This window comes from Lissotriton vulgaris, chromosome 1_1 (assembly GCF_964263255.1).
Source record: "Lissotriton vulgaris chromosome 1_1, aLisVul1.2, whole genome shotgun sequence".
Classification (NCBI taxonomy): domain Eukaryota; kingdom Metazoa; phylum Chordata; class Amphibia; order Caudata; family Salamandridae; genus Lissotriton; species Lissotriton vulgaris.
Genome location: NC_141685.1, coordinates 846,593,370 through 846,611,664, shown reverse-complemented (window position 1 = coordinate 846,611,664; position 18,295 = coordinate 846,593,370). Strand labels below are relative to the sequence as shown.

The window sequence follows — 18,295 nt, the reverse complement described above, 5'->3', positions numbered from 1 at the left end:
AGAAAGCCACCAAGCTGGACCCTTTGCTGTCTCTGCGAGAGAAAAGAAGACAGGAGACTCAGGGCACTTCCCCTCACCCCTAGCCCCTTCAGCCGGTCGACCAGGATCGAAGGGGATAGGATATCAAAAGCTGCTGTGAGATCGAGGAGCACCAGCAGGGTTGTCCGCCTCTGTCAACCTCAGTGCGGATGTTATTAGCCACGACAGTGAGGGTGGACTCGGTGCTGTGAGCAGCACGGAACCCATGCTGGGAGATGTCAAGCAGACCCGATTTTTCTAGATATGTGGTCAGATGAGAGTTGAGGTGGGCCTCAAGCATCTTTGCTGGGGCTGGGAGCAGAGATATTGGTCGGAAGTTTTTTAAGACTTCTGGATTGAGCGAAGGTTTCTTTAGAAGGGGCTTTACAACTGCCGATTTCCAAGGGATAGGAAAAGATCCATCATCAATGGCCATATTCATAACTCGCAGGAGGGGAGGGAGGACAGACTCTCTGCAGGCTTTCAAGATTTTTAAAGGGCAGGGATCGAGAGGAGAGCAAGATTTAGTGGCATCGAGAAGGTGATTTAGATCCTCATGCGACAAGTGAGGAAAGCTGGAAAATTTGGCAGGGAATCAGAATCAGTGGTTTCCGTGTATGAGGGGGGAGAGGGGGAGGACAGGAAAGTACTATTGACATCTAGTGAGGTATTAAGGGATTTGAGAGAAATGTAAATATCCGAGATTTTAGAGTAGAAGAATCCTGCGATGTCGTCGCAGAGCTCTTGCGACTCATTCACTGATTCAATCGTTTTGGGAGTGGCCAAGTTGTCAATAATTTTAAAAAGTTCCCTAGAGGATTTCAATGAGGTGGTAATTTTGTTAAAATAGTTATTTTCTTCATCAATAGCTTTTTTGTATTCTCTCAGGGCGGACTTCTGTAAGTTTTTCCTCAGGAGGTCCGGGTGGGCATACCAAGCTCTTTCCTTCTGTCTACATTTCTGCCGCAATGATCTGAGATGTTCGGAGAACCAGGGTGATGAGGGGCTCTTCTTGGCCGAGTAGTGTTTTTTAAGGGGTGCTAGCGAATCCAGGGCATTAGTAAGAGCGGCCGACAGAGCCATAGCAACCTCGTTTGCATCAGGCCGAGAGAGGGGATGAAAATCTGTCAGGAAGGGAGCAAGTGTAGTATTAGATATGTTATTATAGTTCCTCCTAGTCTCCCATCCTTTTTTATTGGTTAGGTCAGAACAATAAGGAGTAATGGTGAGATGGAAGGGAATAGCTGAATGGTCAGACCAGGACAGGGGGATCGGAGTACTGATACCCAGTCTGGTATCGTTGGAAATAATGCCATCTAGGGTGTGTCCAGCGGAGTGAGTAGGACCATCGACTAGTTGATTAAGTCCACAGGAAGTTAGACCCTCTGTTAAAACTTTAGTGTTGTTATCCTCTAGTAGTTACAGATGGATGTTAAAATCACCTAGGAGAGTGAACCTAGGCTTGCTAATAAAAGGTTCTAGTAAGGTAAGTAAATTATGATACCAGCAAAGGAAACTAGCTGAATGGTGAAATGTAATGCCTCATAATTCTCCTTGGGGGATGAGAGGGGGTCGATACGGCAGGTAAAGCGATCTTTGCACGATATTCCCAGTCCTCCACCCCTACGGTCGACATGGTCCATTCTAGTCAGGGCATAGCCATCGGGAATGGCCTCTACTAGATCAGGGTCGGTCGCGGTAGATCCCCAGGTCTCTGTAATGAAGACCCGGGAAGGTTTCCTTTGTACAACAAAATCATTAAAAGCGATTTTGTTTTTAATCAGGGATCTGGCATTGATAAGAAAGCCAGTTAAGTTTTCCAGATGTTCAGAGGATTTAGCCGTGGTCTGACGTTTTCTAGGTGGTTTAGGACGGGCGAGTGGGGGGAGTTACAGCCACATTTGGTGAGAGATATACCCTCTGGAGGTAATGTGTGATGACATGGCAGTGGTGGAGGTCTTAGTGAGAGCAGAGTGGTAAGAAAACCTGAGTCTTGATTGGTGAGAGAGCAGGGGAGACCTTCCAACCCGTCCTGCAGCGCGTCCTCAGCGCGGACGTGCGCAGATGGGCAGGACTCTGGCACGACTCCGGCGCGAGTCCGGCATGGCCGCTGATAGCGTCCGCTGCTCGGAGGCATGGCCGTCCCCTTTTATGCGCAACTAGAGCGTGTCAGAGCGCGAAAACACACCCAATATGTCTGCCGTGATTTTGTTACCCGGGACCAACTCCTCTGCGTCGATACTCTGCTGAGGGTGGCCCAGGCAGCGAGGATGTGAGGGGAGGTTTGAGCGATTCAAAGCTTATTAAATGAAGCAATTTCACAGTTAAAGTTTTAAAATCACAAGAGTCACGAAAATGATAACAACAAAACCTCTCGGCTTCCGCCTCAAGTGGACACAGACACACAGCTTAATCAAGCGCAGGGCTCTAAGATGCCCCTTTTATGCGCAACTAGAGCGCGTCAGCGCGCGAAAATACACCCAATATGTCTGCGTGATTTTGTTACCCGGGACCAACTCCTCAGCGTCGATACTCAGCTGAGGATGGCCCAGGCAACGAGGAGGTGAGGGGAGGTTTGATCGATTGAAAGCTTATTAAATAAAGCAATTTCACAGTTTAAGTTTTAAAATCACAAGAATCACGAAAATGATAAAAACAAAACCTCTCGGCTTCCGCCTCAAAAGGACACGGACACACAGCTTAATCAAGCGCAGGGTTCTAAGATGCCCCTTTTATGCGCAACTAGAGCACGTCAGAGCGCGAAAACACACCCAATATGTCTGCTGTGATTTTGTTACCCGGGACCAACTCCTCAGCGTCGATACTCGGCTGAGGGTGGCCCAGGCAGCGAGGAGGTGAGGGGAGGTTTGAGCGATTCAAAGCTTATTAAATCAAGCAATTTCACAGTTTAAGTTTTAAAATCACAAGAGTCACGAAAATGATAAAAACAAAACCTCTCGGCTTCCGCCTCAAGAGGACACGGACACACAGCTTAATCCCACCATAGAATCCAGCATTGGGATTTTGTTTTTGAAAATATATATATTTTTGCCGTATTGACGGAGCCTTCCGTTAAACTTTCAATGCATTTACAGGAACCACTGTGACTGCTGTTCTTGGAAATGCAAGAGATGTCAGCTGGGCCAGTGGACATCTCTAAAAGTACTCTTGAGGCGTAGCCAAGATGGTGGGCTAAGCGGACGTGGTTTCCCTCGGCTCCCCGGCCTAAGCCCCAAACTAGCCTCTTTACAGCGGTGGTGACCCCCTAAAAACCTGCGATTTTCCGCTCCTGTGGTGTGGTCAAGTGGCCACCAGCGACGAGACCGGCCCCCGGCCCGGACCTGTGGGAGGCGACGAAGTGGCCCGCGCTCCGACCCGGAGCGGGAGACAGCCGCTGACGAGGCGGGCTCCGGAGGCTGGGCGGCCCGGTGGGAGCAGCGGAACGACCTGCAAGGGACACGGACGGGTCAGTGGTGAGCCCCACAAGATGCTGTCAGACTCAGCCGACGGCCGGTGCCGCGCAATTCCCCTGAGGCAGTGGAGACAGCGAGAAGCGGTGGCCGCCCGACTCCCGGCCGGCGGGCTGATCCAATCGAGGCCCCGGCTTCGGGCCTAGGCGGCAGCGACGGGGCCTCGCAGAAAGGCGCAGCAGCGGCACTGGGCCAGTGTAGATGAGGCCCAACGAGTACAGCACTGACCCCGAGGAAGTGGAGGTCTCCTACACAGTGCCTGGAGCCTACATCGCGGCGAGGCCAAGACTAGGCCGTGACCAGAGGTGAGCCCACACGCCCCTGGGGACAGTGCAGCGCCAATCATCGGGGGCGGCGGACCCGGAGATGGAGCGGGCTACAGGGGCCCCGGGGGTGAGCGTCTGGGCCCCCGTCGTGGGCGCTGCACCTGTGGGCCAGAACCGGGGATTAGAGACTCTAGCAGAGCGCTGAGCCACCGCACTTGAGGACCCGGCTTTGGGCCTAGGCAGCTGGACGCAAGCTCACACAGCCGAGTGGGGCTCCTGCACCCTAGCGAGCGAGAGACTGGCAGAGGCCCCGAGATTGGGAGCAGCGACAAGGGGGCCCGGACCTCCGAGACGGTGAGTGGCCTGGGGCCGGAGTCCGCGGCGGTAACGGACCGGACGGGACGAAGAGAGACAGGCACCCCCCGGAGCGCGGGACGCGGGGTCCGCCGTCTGCGCGCCTCCCGACCGCCCGGGCAAGTCAGCAGGGAGACACTATGCCCCATCACTATTGAGGAAGACTCAGTGTACATGGGGAGGCGTGCCGGTGGGATGCATGGCAGAACCCCAAAGAGGCCCGAACTGAGGTGAGGACTGGGCCGCATATCTCGGGGGGCAAGGTGATCGGGCCCCCGGTGGGAGGTGTGAGGGACACCTGTCGGAGCCAGGCCGGGATTGTGGAGGCAGGCGGGGGCAGGCGACGGCGGGCCCTGCGGGCAGGAGCCGTAGTGGAGGAGACCATGAGGGTGGTTTGAAGGCCACAGAGTTACCGCCGGTGGAAGCGAGTCACGCGCTGGCAGGCGGGAGCGGGCACCCCCCTGGGCTCGAGAGGGGCGCGGGCCTGCACCAGGGAGCAGTTTGGCCAACTCGAGCCACAGGGCTAACCGCACCATCACGGACATGCTCAACAAACCTACAACCAAGGGAGGGAAGGCTCAGACACCCCCCTCCACCCCAGCCGACCCAGGGGTGCAGCACCAGGAAAAGCGCAAAGCACCCATCACCCGCACCTTCCTGGAAGCACTGTTCAATACCCTCAGAGACGACTTCCAGGCTCTCAAACAAGACATCGCTGGGGAACAACAGGAACTCCGTCGAGACCTGGATGGTTTAAGGGAAAGGGTGGCGGCGGTGGAGGAGGCCGGACATGCCCGCAGTGAAGAGCTAGTGCACCTACAGCAGGAAGTCCTCCGTCTTCAGGAGCAACAGGTGGGTCTTCAGGCCCACACAGAGGACCTTAAGAACCGCTCTCAGAGAAATAATATACGGGTCAGGAATGTTCCACAGGGTGCCGAAGGGAACAGTGTCACTGGATACCTGCAGGATCTCTTCCGGGAGGTGCTGGGGGAATCGGAGGACTTCCCCATACGCATAGACCGTGCACACAGGGTGGGCCTGCCGAAACGGGCCCCGGCCCCACCACCGGACATTCTGGCCTACCTCCCTGATTTCCCTGTGAAGGAACGGATCCTCCAGGAGGCCTGGCAGAAGCAACCTTTGCAATTTAGAGGGGTTGGCATTGCGCTGTTTCAGGACCTGTCAGCCATCACGCTGCAAAAGAGACGCGAATTTAAGGTCGTAACAACCTTCTTGCGCGAGAAAGAGGCATCATATTCATGGGGCCACCCGTTCCGGATCATTTTCAAATGGCAGGGGAAACTGCATCAACTTCGCTCCCTCAGCGACACCTGCTCCCTCTTGAACATTGACCTGCCAGATCCCTCAGACTCAGAGGATGGGTTACCCCACGGTTCTCAGGACAGACTGACGCAGCGCAACCAGGATGGCTGGCGGAGGGTCAGAAGGCGGCGCAGGCGTGGGGCGCGCCTGAAACCGGACCCTGAGACAATCGCCCAGGAACAAGCAGCGGCCGTCCAGGAAGTGGTGCGGGATACCACTGTTGCCCCATGAACAGCATTATGGGGGTCGCTCATCACACTTTGCTTTAATATTGGGGGGTTGGGGGGCTGGAGGGGAGCCGCCACTGCCACGTTTCCCACAGAGACTCTTCTACGGACCTGTGTTGCCTACCAGGACCGGAACTATGGTTTGTTCTTTGGGGTTTCAAGTTGGGGTATTGTTGGGGGGAAGAGGTGGGGAGGGAGTTTGGGTGAGGGCGGGGTAGGATTTGTGGGGTTCTCCAGTTGGGGTTCGGGTGGGACAGTCTTTTGGAGGGGAGGGAGGGGGGAAGGGTGGGGGGGAACCTTCTTGTCCGCGGATGCTGAGATGTACCGTTGATTTTTTATCCTTCAGGACACCAGCCAACACTAAACATGAGCTTGCCCCCACTCCGCGCCTGGAATGATGCGTCCGCTGACTATTCTTTCCCTAAATGTCAGGGGGCTTAACAGCCCCAACAAGCGCAGGGTGATCCTCTCCTTCCTAGAGCGCTCACAGGCCGACATTTGCCTCCTGCAGGAGACACATCTGCTGTCCAAGGACCAACACAGGCTTCGGTCCCGCGCCTTCCCTGAGCAGCTTTTCTCGTCCACGTCCAAGAAAGTAGCCGGGGTGGCCATACTGGTGGCAAGGTCCTTTCAGGGACGGGTGTTGCAGAAGGAGGCGGAAGTAAAGGGTAGGCTACTAATCCACAGCTTCCTTGTGGCAGGGCAGACGCTACTAATAGGCTCCATGTATGCACCCAATGAAGGACAAGAAAAGTACTTGCACTCCGCGCTTGAGGCGGCCACAGCCAACACGCACCAACACCTGCTACTAGGGGGGAACTTAAACCTGGTGTTTCACAACGTCGCTGATCGCTCCAACCAGAAGGTGGGCCAGGTAGGGGCATTGTCAGTGGAGGGCCATGCACACCTTGCAGACCTGGGACTGATCGATTTGTGGAGACACTTTCATCCCCACGCCACAGCCTACACTCACTACTCAGCAGCCCATAAGTCTTATGCGCGACTAGATTACCTGCACACCCAGCCCACAACGTCACTGGCGCTTGCGAGACGGCTTGCTGCAGAACCCCTCTTCAGTGGAGAAGATCAAGGCAGCCATCAGCCAATTCCTCACACACAATGCTAATGGTGACACTACCAAAGCTACCCAATGGGCAACACTAAAAGCTGTCCTCCGTGGCGAGTTTATTTCACTGACTGCGGCCAACAATAGGGAGCGCGCGCAGAAAATGGCCGACCTCACACAGCGCGTAAAGGAGCTGGAACAACTGCACCAACGCACCAGGGCGGCCAGGGCATGGCGCCAGCACTGTACAGAGCGGAAGATGCCAGCGGCACTGGATCAGGATGTTGCGGAATTCGCCGCGATACGCCTGAAACATGCCTACTATACAGGTGGGGACCGCTGCGGGAAAATGTTGGCGTGCAAACTGCGGGTACAACGGCAGCAGCGGCACATCAACGCCATCCGACCCGCTCGAGGGGATACACTCATCGATGACGCTGCCATAGCGGCTGCATTCGGGACCTTCTACGCCGACCTGTATGAAGCGGACAGGCTGGACATACAGAGCGGTAGCGACTACCTCGACGGGGCAACCCTTCCATCGCTGACCGAAGCGCAGTCTCAGTTCCTCGATAGGCCCATAGGTCTGGAGGAAGTCATTTCCGCGATTTCCCGCCTCAAGCTGGGGAAATCCCCAGGCCTGGATGGCTACTCCACTGCTTTTTACAGCGGGATCTCTTCAACACCTTCGACCAGGCCGGGACTATCCCCCCGGAACTGCTGGAGGCAGCGATTTCGGTGATACCCAAAGTCGGCAGGGACCCCGCTCGGTGCGGCTCCTACAGGCTGATATCATTATTGAACGTAGACCTTATGCTGTATACGGGTATCATCGCGAACCGGTTGGTGCCATACATGCAGCAGCTGGTCGAACCCGATCAGGCCGGCTTCATCCCCCAGCGACAAACGAGCGATAACACCAGGCGCGTCCTCCACCTTATCGAGGCAGGATCGCGCACGAGGCCAGGCTGTATGCTTCTCACCATAGACGCAGAGAAGGCGTTCGATCTGGTGCACTGGCCCTATCTAGAACAGATGCTCCAGAGATTCGGCTTTGGGGAGACTACCCAAAATCGGATATTTAACTGCTATAGACAGCCCACGGCGGCGGTACGGGTTAATGGTCATACCTCGCCGCGTTTCCCGATAGGCAGAGGGACCAGGCAGGGCTGCCCGCTCTCTCTTCTCCTGTTTGCGCTCTACATGGAGCCACTAGCGCAAAGGGTCAGGCATCACCACCGCATTAGAGGCATCCCCTTTGGGGGAGACACGCACAAGATCAGCTTATATGCAGACAACATCCTGCTCTCCCTAATGGACCCTACGCAATCCCTGCGGGCACTTCTGGTCGAACTGCACTCCTTTGCACAGGCCTCGGGTTTTAAAATTAACGTCCAAAAATCTGAGGCCCTGAATGTGTACCTGCCCCCCGACGTGTTGCCGGATGCCAAAGCCGAGTTTGACCTGCAGTGGTCCAGTTCCACGGTTCCGTATCTGGGGGTCTTACTAGCGCCGACGGTGCGAGGTACGGCGGAAGCCAACCACGCCAGGCTGAGCACGCAAATTAGTGAGACACTGCGGAAATGGAATCGCCTCACACTTTCCTGGCTCGGACGTGTAGCGGCGGTCAAGATGACCTTCTTACCGCAGGTCCTTTACATCTTCCAGACCCTTCCTCTACGCCCACCGACGGGATGGTTGCAGAACACGCAAGTGGATCTGGCGCGCTATGTCTGGAACGGGCGTAGTCCCTGCTTTAAGCAGCGGATCGCGACTCTCCCCCCGGCCCATGGAGGCGTGGGCCTGCCGGACCTCACCCTGTACTTTCAAGCAGCGCAGCTTCGCACTCTGGTGGAATGGAACCAACTCGAGTCCAGCAAGCATTGGCTCTTTCAGGACCAAGCCGTAGCTGGTCGACCCCTTCAGGGTGTACCCTTTCTACCGCGGCGTCATAGGCCCCCTAGCCTCTATGCATCATACATTACGAGTACAGTGATGAAAATTTGGGATCAAGTGGCTGTCCGGAGAGAACTCACCTCGTTTCCCTCCCCACTGACGCCAATATTCGGGAATCCCGACTTTACACCCGGCTTGGACTCACAGCTTTTTAAAACGTGGAGGACTACTCCCTGTAGGGAAGCAGGCCACATGTTCAAAGAGGAGTATTGGATACAAGAGACAGACCGACTTCCATACTTACAGGTCCGACACTGGGTCTTACACCCCTCCATTAAGCCGGGAGCGCAGCGTTTCCTCACGCCATACGAGAAATGGCTCCTCACGCGCACGTCTGAGAAGAAATTGCTCTCAGATTTATACCAACACTTGCTCCTCACCAACATATACACCTACCACCCAGGGAAAGCTAGATGGGAGGAAGACCTGGGGAGGCAACTCATGCGTAAGGAGTGGGAGGGGATATATCACAGAGCTAGGCACTCGGCCTACCACACCGGCCTCACAGAGACCCTGACTAAAGTAGACACATATTGGCGCCGAGACGCCTGCGGGCATTTGTTTGCGCTATACTAAATGTTAAAAAATAAATAAATAAATAAATAAATACCCCAGCGCGAATCCATCGTTGGGATCCCCAGGCAAGCGATCGCTGTTGGAGGGGATGTGGGGAGCGGGGAACACTTGAACACCTGCTATGGAGCTGTGAGCGGGGACAATATTGGTCCACCATCCTAGATCTCGTAGACGCGCACTTAGACACCCAGCTTCCTAGGTTACCTGCCTATATAATTCTTGGCTTGCCAAATGCGCTGATGTATCCCCTGAAATCCATGAGAGGGAGGTTGATTGCCATAGCACTGGGAGCCGCGGTACAGAACATTGTGGCACGCTGGAGAGATCCACAGCCCCCCATACAACTTGGCTGGCTACATAGACTCTGGACAATCCTGGGAATGGAGAGTTTGCAGACCTCTGGCGGCCATTTTTGACTTTGCTCACTGGGGAATTTCAGGAGCTGAGCTGCCCCCGATACCTACGATTGCTGCATCTCGCAGACACCCCGCTCACTGAGCCTAAGGCCAAGGCCCACAGGCGTAGAGTCCAGATATGAAACAGTTCGAAGACCGGCCCTTTAGGGCTGCAGGGCTGGATGGCGTTTTGCTTGGTTTACTCAGCGTACAAGAAGGGGGTGGGGGGTAGGGGAAGGGGGGGGGTCGTTTGGGGTTGTTTGGAGTTTGGTTTTGTTGCACAGATAATTACAGCATCCGGCACGCTCCATTGCCTTTCGACGCGGCCGGCCCAACTGGGTTGTAGGCGGCTTGCTGTGTTTAATGCATCCTGAATGACACTTGTGCCCGCTATGGTCTTACTTTGCATTGTAATTGTGTGGCCGGTGCCTTCACAAGCATGGGTCAGTATTTTTGCTATGAATAAACAGATTTAATACTAAAAGTACTCTTGAATTGTCATGAGCAAAGTACTCCACCATAGTGACTGTACATACTCCCTCCACAAAACTCTAAATCAGTCCAGAGGAAGATGAGTCTGCTTGACTTCTTAACTAACTAGCCCAAGGGAGTGGAGATGAGTGTGAGTAAGTAGCACTGAGCACCTGGCTAGCTCAAACTAGATCAGATATTATTTGTAACGTAAACTTAACTTACTTCTCAGTGTGAGCAGCATGCTATTTGAAAAAATAATATAAGCATTTCTAGAAAACAAAAATTAATAATTACTCACCAAGCCCTGGAACCATGACACCCAGGAGGTCTAGCAGATCCTGCTTGCGGTCCAGCAGGTTTGCCCAGTGGTGCGTCAGCTGCTGTATTATGTGCAGCACCCCAGTGCTTTGGCGCATGCACCGCCACAATCTCCTCACAGCCGGCAATACTCTCACAGGCTGCACCCTCTCCCAGGTCTGCTGCCACATGGAGGGGAGATGGTGCTGCACAAACAAAACAAGCAAGGCCACCTCCGCCTCTGAAAAATGGTGCGGACTGCACTCCATGGCAGCTCTGGTGACTGCAAGGTGTGAGGCTTGCTGCAGTTGCACTGGCACCACCAATTGCTGCCTGTTGTTCAGTCATGCAAAGACACACAATTAATGGACGGAATGCACAACAAATCAAAACACTCACCCCCCAGTCCAGAGATCTGGGTTAAATCCATAATTCCTTTCCTCACCATGCCACCCCAGTTTAGACCTGGCCATATGCAAAGACTGATTTACATATAGCTGGGTTCAAACTGAAATGACATGGGGAGCAAAAAAATTATGGATTTAGGCCCAGATCTCTGTATTGGGGTGAATGTATGACATTGTTCTGCATTCTGTCCATCAATTTTTCTTTTTGCTGTTGTTCAGTCATAGCACTGAGGTAAAGAAAAAGAAGTAAGGGAAAGAAAACAGCAAAGTAGAAAGAGCGAAAGGAAGTAGAACACAAAGAAGAAAGCGAAAAAAAAAAGTACAAAACGTCTCAGAAAAAACATTTTGTTTTAAATAAACACACAGAAAGACACCCACTGATGAAAAAGGTAAATGAGGGGTGGATGTGTGGGATGGGGAGGATTGGAAGAGACTAAAACTAGTTTTAAAAAGCATTCCAAGTACCATGCACAGACCAGAAAGCAGGTAAGACAAAATGGCCATGATCATGCGGACTGCGTAGTGCCGTTCGCACATAATTTTCAGCGCAGAGCACGCTACTGGCTTTAAAGAGCAGTGCGAGTGGGCGGACAAGCATTTTTCCACCCGTTTACAGAGTTGTGCAGAATCTTGCTGAGGTTTTTGGAACTCTGTGGAATTCTACAGAGCAAAACTCAGCGCGTTCTGCACAGTCTTTGCATAGGCCTAATAATAATCCACATCGCTTCACAACCATTAACTCACGGGACCTCAGAGGCTTATTAGTGGAGGCTTCACTGCCTAGGGAACAGCAATGTGAGTCTGGTTGCAATTTACAAAGACAGACTGAAATGTCTGTGCACCCTTATTTGAGGAGAACCAGGATATCTTTCTGCCCCCAATCCACTGCTGAGTGGAATTCATAAAATAATGATGATAATGTGCTTAGTGCATGCTTCTTTGCCATAAAATTGAAATATAACATTGTCTGGTCACCAAAAATGTGACTTTCAGAGCCTTACCACTAAACACGTTTGGCAACAATCTTCGTGTGCTAAATTTAGCTTTTTCTCAGACAACTGAGAGGTGAGATGAAATTTCCTTTTTCTAAACCGTAGGTTTCCATCACGCTCCAATTCCTTTGAAATCTTCTAATAAGGAAGAGATTCAGGACTTTAACTTTTCCTATTCACCCAACCCTCTTACACATAGTTTTTATTTATTTTAAGTAATTAATCACCGTCTTCACTAACCATCAAATCCACTTCAGTGATACCTACAAATTTTCCTGTCACAATCTCCTTACCAGTTGAAATTATATATCTAACGGACTGTTTGAGAGATTGGTGGAGGGAGTATGTAGCATCAATAAGATAGTGGTAGTATAACAGTGAGTTGGAGTAATCTGTGTCTTTTATTATGTAGCTCATACAGTCCCAATCTCCCACTGGTGTGTCGTATCTATGCATTAAAAAGGGAGACTTAGTTGGCCTAACAAAGGAGGTTGAGAAGCAAAGATCATTTGTTGCAATGCATTAGTAATTCAAAATGTGATTTAGATTTAGGGGTTAAGGTACAGGGCTCAGGTTTAGGAAACTAGGAATAGGTCATCTCAATACCAGTACAATAGGCAATCTGAATTACAAAAGTACAATGCTGCTGTGCATGCCTGTCAAAATAGTTTGGGGAAGATTACCTGTACCACTAATCTATTTTTTTAATCTTCTTTATTTCTTACGTAAGCCCCCAAGGTCAAGAGGACATCACAGGTGGGTGAAGGGGCTGCCATCACCAGCGCAGCGATGGGAGGAACGACTAGAACGGCAGCTGATGGTTCTATTGGCCCCAGTAAGTCCAGCTATTTTTATTTCCCTCATTTTTTTTCCTCCTCCCACTATTAGAATAATTTTGCTGTGTTTATTTTTTTTCTAGTCTACCTTTTTCATCGTCTATCTAATGTTTATTAAATTCTTGTTATCCCTGCATTTTCTTTATTTCTCGATATTTCATGTTTCTGCAGCTGACTTCTTCCTATCTGTACTCCATAGCATTCTTCTGCTTTATTAGTAATCTTTCCCTCTCGCCTTATACATCTTGTGGTACTTCAAGACTGAGAGAAAAGAGTTTTGATGCTGTGAAGATTGCAGACCCAAGTATGCTATTATTCACCACGCATATTTTTTGAGAAGGGGTTCATGACGAGAGAGTGGCAATGGTCTTGGACCCACCTCCTTATGCTGTGTTATCAATTCAATTGTACAGTGCATTAGCAGCTACCATGACAATGCAGTTCCCACTGCTTTGTGTCAAACAAGACCATTTGTCCTCCATTGACCATTCCACCCCTACATTACGCTTCAATGACTGAAAGTCATCAGCCTCCAATACAAAACTTTTTGGTTGGCTTGACTACCTGGTTTTTCTAACATTGTCAACCAACAAACCTCCCAAAGTGATAGTTTTGATACAAGATACTGCTAACCAAACTGTCGTGAGGTAATGAGGTTGTACTTTGTTAAAAAAAGAACAATTATTACTTAGGAGGTGAATCTGGCACCTAAAATGTGTAATTATTTTTCTAGCCCCACAGACCACCAATGTGGGGACTGGCAGCATCAGCAACACCAGTGCAACAGAGACAGCAAAGTAGGCGGTTAGACGGACAGTCTCAGCGGTAGCCGAGACCGTTGGTTGTAAGTCACCTTACTTGCTTTTGACAAAATAAGTATACTGTATTTGTTAAGCAAGTCAGATATCCCACCCATCATTATTCATCACTTCTCTGCCCATGGCATTTTGCCACATGTGGCCTAACTGCAGCAGGGTTCCATTAGGCACTGTAGTATTGGCTGTGCAATGTGAGTTTGCTTCCGGAAATGCGGCATAATTAAGTTTTCAATGCATTAAAAATTGAAAATTAGGTATGTATCCCAGAATCCACTCAGTCACCTCTTACTAGTCCTTCAATCCATTATTCTTTCCAAAGTTCTGTCCCAGCCTACCGAAAATTGAAAAATGCATTTATGGGGTATGTTACATTTTTCTGGCCAAGTGATTTATGCATATATATTACATGGCTTCTATAACGGTTTTAAGCCTTTTCAAATATTTCCCTTTCATCATTCGTCAACTACTGTGACTGAATAAGCCAAAGCTTAGCACATGATGATCAGTGACACCCGACTATTGTCGAACAAAACCTCACCCTAACCTAATCCCTCTATCTTACTCTGCAGTAGAGTAACTTTCTTTATTGCTAAGTGAAGATATTTGTTGAAAATAATTTGTGGCAGAGGGCGAGTCCAGGGAGTAAAGTGGGAATAAGTGCTTGATTTAGAGCTTGGTGGATGGGATGCTCTGTGATGAATGCGCCAAATAAAATCTATATCCTGTTACTTTTCCTGTACTGCAGTGCATCATTTTTACCACTACCTACTTACGGTAGATAGGATATCCACATTTTATAAGTGATGTGTGTGATGCAGTATTATTATTCATCTGCCTCTTGGAGTCAGGGTTGAATTGAAAGGCAGTCAGAGAAGAGCAGGGCCATTGGAATTAAAGTAAGATAATAAATTGTCCCGGACAGCTGCAGACTGCAGAGAGTAGCAAAATACCCAACACTATCATGTCTCCATTAATGGTGAACAACAAAAATACTTTCAATTGTGCTGCATACTTCCCTACTCATATTGGAACGTCATTTTTTTCCCCCTTTTTTCACACAAAGTGTCTGTTAGTTTTTATAGTTATGAAATCCTTTAAAAGAAAAAAAAACATTTAATTTTAATCTGGTAGTATTCTTGCTTAATTCCTTACAGACAGTCAATGCTTTTATCTGATGCATATTTGGGGAAACTTGGCCCTGTGACTAATCACTTAAAAAATCCCATTCGACATAGGGGAACATCAATGCACTTCTACTGTGCCACTATATAAACAAGAGTTTGCACTGAGCATTATTTACAATTTGTCATTTTTCTTTTCTTTCTTTCTTGATTTAGCTACTCCTGCTGGTCCAATATCGTGGCAGAAGATAGCAGCCCAGCTGCAGAGGCAACAGATGGAAGCCATCCAGTCTGAATATCGCCGGGTGGTGGCTCTGGAGGAGGAGATGGAAGCATATCCTACTGTCCAGGCAATAGTACCACCAGTCAGTCTCCAGCACCTCCATCCCGAGTCCCGACCACACCACCTACAGCACCATCAGCAGGTTGGATCCACCACTGCTGCCCCCTCCTCACCATTATACCCAGACTGCTTTCAACACTGAGTCCTACATGAGTTGGCGCTAAGAGGTGGCAGGCCTTCAAGCCTGGATTGATGCCCTTTTTTAGAATTTGCTTTGGTGGGATGGTCTTTTGTGGTGGGGGAGAGGGTGGAAATTGGGAAGGGCAGTTTGATTTTAGACTTTAGTTTCTCCTTCATTTAGACATTGGTTGGGGTGATTTGTTTATTTATTTATTTGAGGAGATTGGTGGGCCTGTTGTGGTTGAAGAGGATTAATTTTTGCTGTTAAAATAACTTAAAGGGAAATTGTTTATGAAGGAATTCTGTCTTTTGTGTTTTACATTGCGCAGATGCCTTTTAGCACAGCCTATTTTTTTAATCCATTTATCAAAGTGTATGCCAGTTAGCTATACCTTGTTCTACTACCCACTGTAACTATATTGACAACTAGGGAAGCCATCCATTGCCTATGTTGCCTACAAGAAACTATTCTAAATATCTTACTCTTCAGTAAAAGTTAGTTACTAACTAAGCTAATTCACTTCACTCCATAGTTTTCTTACCTGAATAGGTGAAGCGATGGCTGTACCTCTCTCAATCTTCCAACACCTTTCAAAACCTTATTGCAGGGGTTCCCAAGGTACCTTCTTAATGGTGGTGGGTAGCAGCAGGTTAGCGCTAGCAGGGAAGATATCACAAGCGGAGTCCCACTCCCACCTTGGTGACCTACTGTAGGATTAATTAGAAGGATTATCCATCACAGACTAGCAAGAAAATACAGAGTTAGTAGGTTATTTATTTATATCATAACTTATCAAAGATTGGGACCAGACTACCACAATGGCACAAAGACCTGATATTATAACAAAAACTAGCAGTAGTATTTCTTCTGAGCAATGGGTAGTTATATTTAATTTATTAAAACAATTAAAACTAAACATACAAAATTCTTGAGTCAAGAGAAGTAGGCCCAGGACAAGGTTAAGCGTTTATGCAACACAAGGCCTGAATGGTGGTTTTATATATGGAAATTATGGATCCCCTTTATGCGTGGGTGAGTAAGTGAGGCTGGTGTGGGATATTTTCAGGTAATAGAAGATCCAGCAGTGAGTTGGAATTGTTTGCACCAAATCTGCCCCACCGAGTATGCGATCCATTTATGGTGGAAATTCATAATCCACACCTCAATACATATCACACAGCTTGGGGGAAGAGGGTTCGGGCTTGATGAAAAGGTGGGAATGGGTAGTTAGGGAAAGATGTGACAAAAGCAAACACAAGGCAACAGCAATATTCCTTATGTAGATGAGCAGCACATCATTATCATCAAAGCTGTTGTGGAAGGGAATGAAGGAATGACAGGTCAATTAAATGCATTCCAAACAGTCCTCAGCCCCATAAACTCAAGTTAATATATATCTAAATGTTCTATTATCTAGGTTTAAAAAATACAAATTTATGGAGGGGTGAACCCACACAGTTCTGAAACTTATGACTGCTAAATAAAAACCGAAACTCTATATAAATGCCAAATTGGGTGATGGATCTGCGTTCTTCTCGAAATCTCTGTCTTCTTGGGTGCCTTTAATCGGTCGGTAAGGTAAGCAGGAGTGTTATAGAGCTTTCGCCTTTCATGCAGGAGAAGAGAAGGCTTTTGGATTGTATAAAACAGGAACCATTTTGTAAAGTCAAGGAGAAGGACAGAGGTAAGCTTTGTGAGGAGTGTACCACAAGGAAGCACAAGCGCATAGGCGGCTGCAAGCATTCATTTTGACTTAAGTGGGATTAACTGAGAAGTGATAGCAATTTTGCAACCAATTCCAGACAAGTAGCTGCATGTTCCCGGCTGATCAATCTCACAACTGTCATCATAACATTGAACTGAATGTGTCCATCATGTGATGATGTGACATCAGATGTCTGTCTCCAGTTACAACAGGACCTCCCTCACCACATCCACATAATAGAGGAGTTTCACATTTAAGCCAACACACACACTACCGAACAGCATAACGCACCTCTCTCCAGTCCACAGATCTGAGTAGGCTTCTTAGAGTCATCATCATGCCTGTGTCCCTTTAAAATCAATAACTTCCTTCTTCTGGCTGTTGAGGTAGTCCCACCAGGAGTTCTGACTTCGAGTAACAAATCAGTAAGACTCCATCCCGATCCAAATGAGATTTAGAGAGATAGACCTGTAGTGCACTGCCACAGATGAACAAGAAGAGAAAAGGAATTTGAGCATTTTGTGTGGAGTTGTGTTCGTTAACTAACCTGACTGGTCTGTTCTGTGAAAGAACCAGGAAAAAACACAGCAAGGAGTGGACCCTGCAAGTAAATATAGCTAAGTGTGAAACGGACAATCATCTTCAGGTAAAATCACCCACAAGGCCCCAAACTTTGCAAGTCATCGAAATAGTTGAACACCCTCCCTCACGGTCTGCCACTACACCAATCATCACTCATTGTTATATCAGTCATTGGTACGATAGTCACATGCTCCAATCTAAGCATGGTGGTACACAATTGTATCTCCGCCTTTCATGAAAGCAACACATTGGCAGTCTTGTAAATCGAATGATCTTTCTGGGGCAGACCTGCTAGGGGATGAAAAAAAGAAGGATAGGCATGAGATGGAAGCAGGCTTTGTCTCTAATGCCCTTGAAGGGAATTAGGAGGCTTCTTAACTGCACACTGCTCAAACTCCAATTTGGCCACACATATTCCTAAAATGGTGGGGCTGCATAAGTCAGAAACAAACAAAATATATAATGTTCCTCTAGCTATATCCATTTTTTTTAGACAAAGCAGTTCTTCGATAAATAATAAAAAAATTCTATAGTGGACTACTCAGTTAGGAAAGTAGAGTTCATCATCAAACTCAGGTGATTCGCACAGAATTTGGTCAGCTAAAGCACTTGAGTCTGGCCAGTCGCTCGCATCCTCCTCTTCCTCCTGTGGTGTTTTCAGGAACAGTGTAGTTGTGTGGTATGTAGTAATGGTTCATTTTAATCATGGTCAATCACACCACGTTTTGAAGCAAGAGACGGGTCCTTCTCACTGTGACAACTGCACAAGCTGTACTGAAGACACGCTCAGCAGACACACTGGCTACTTGACAAACCAGATAGTTTATTGTTAGCCTACTGAGCTCTAGCCATTGGCGCTTTTTCCCATACCAATAGACCAATGGTGTTTGATCCATGTAGACCTCTTTTGGGTAAACAAGGTAGTCCTGGAATGTCCTGGTATTTAGT

The 18,295-nt window shown here is 49.0% G+C and overlaps 1 long non-coding RNA gene across 1 annotated transcript in view; it reads left to right on the top strand.

Moving 5' to 3' along the window:
* LOC147748004 (uncharacterized) overlaps positions 1-16,564 on the top strand; it is a 215,459-nt gene extending 198,895 nt beyond the window's left edge. Inside the window, exons 3-4 of the long non-coding RNA XR_015299704.1 lie at positions 12,552-12,656; positions 14,813-16,564. This is a non-coding gene — a long non-coding RNA (uncharacterized LOC147748004). The remainder of the gene's footprint in view (positions 1-12,551; positions 12,657-14,812) is intronic.
* Positions 16,565-18,295: the final 1,731 nt, after the last annotated feature.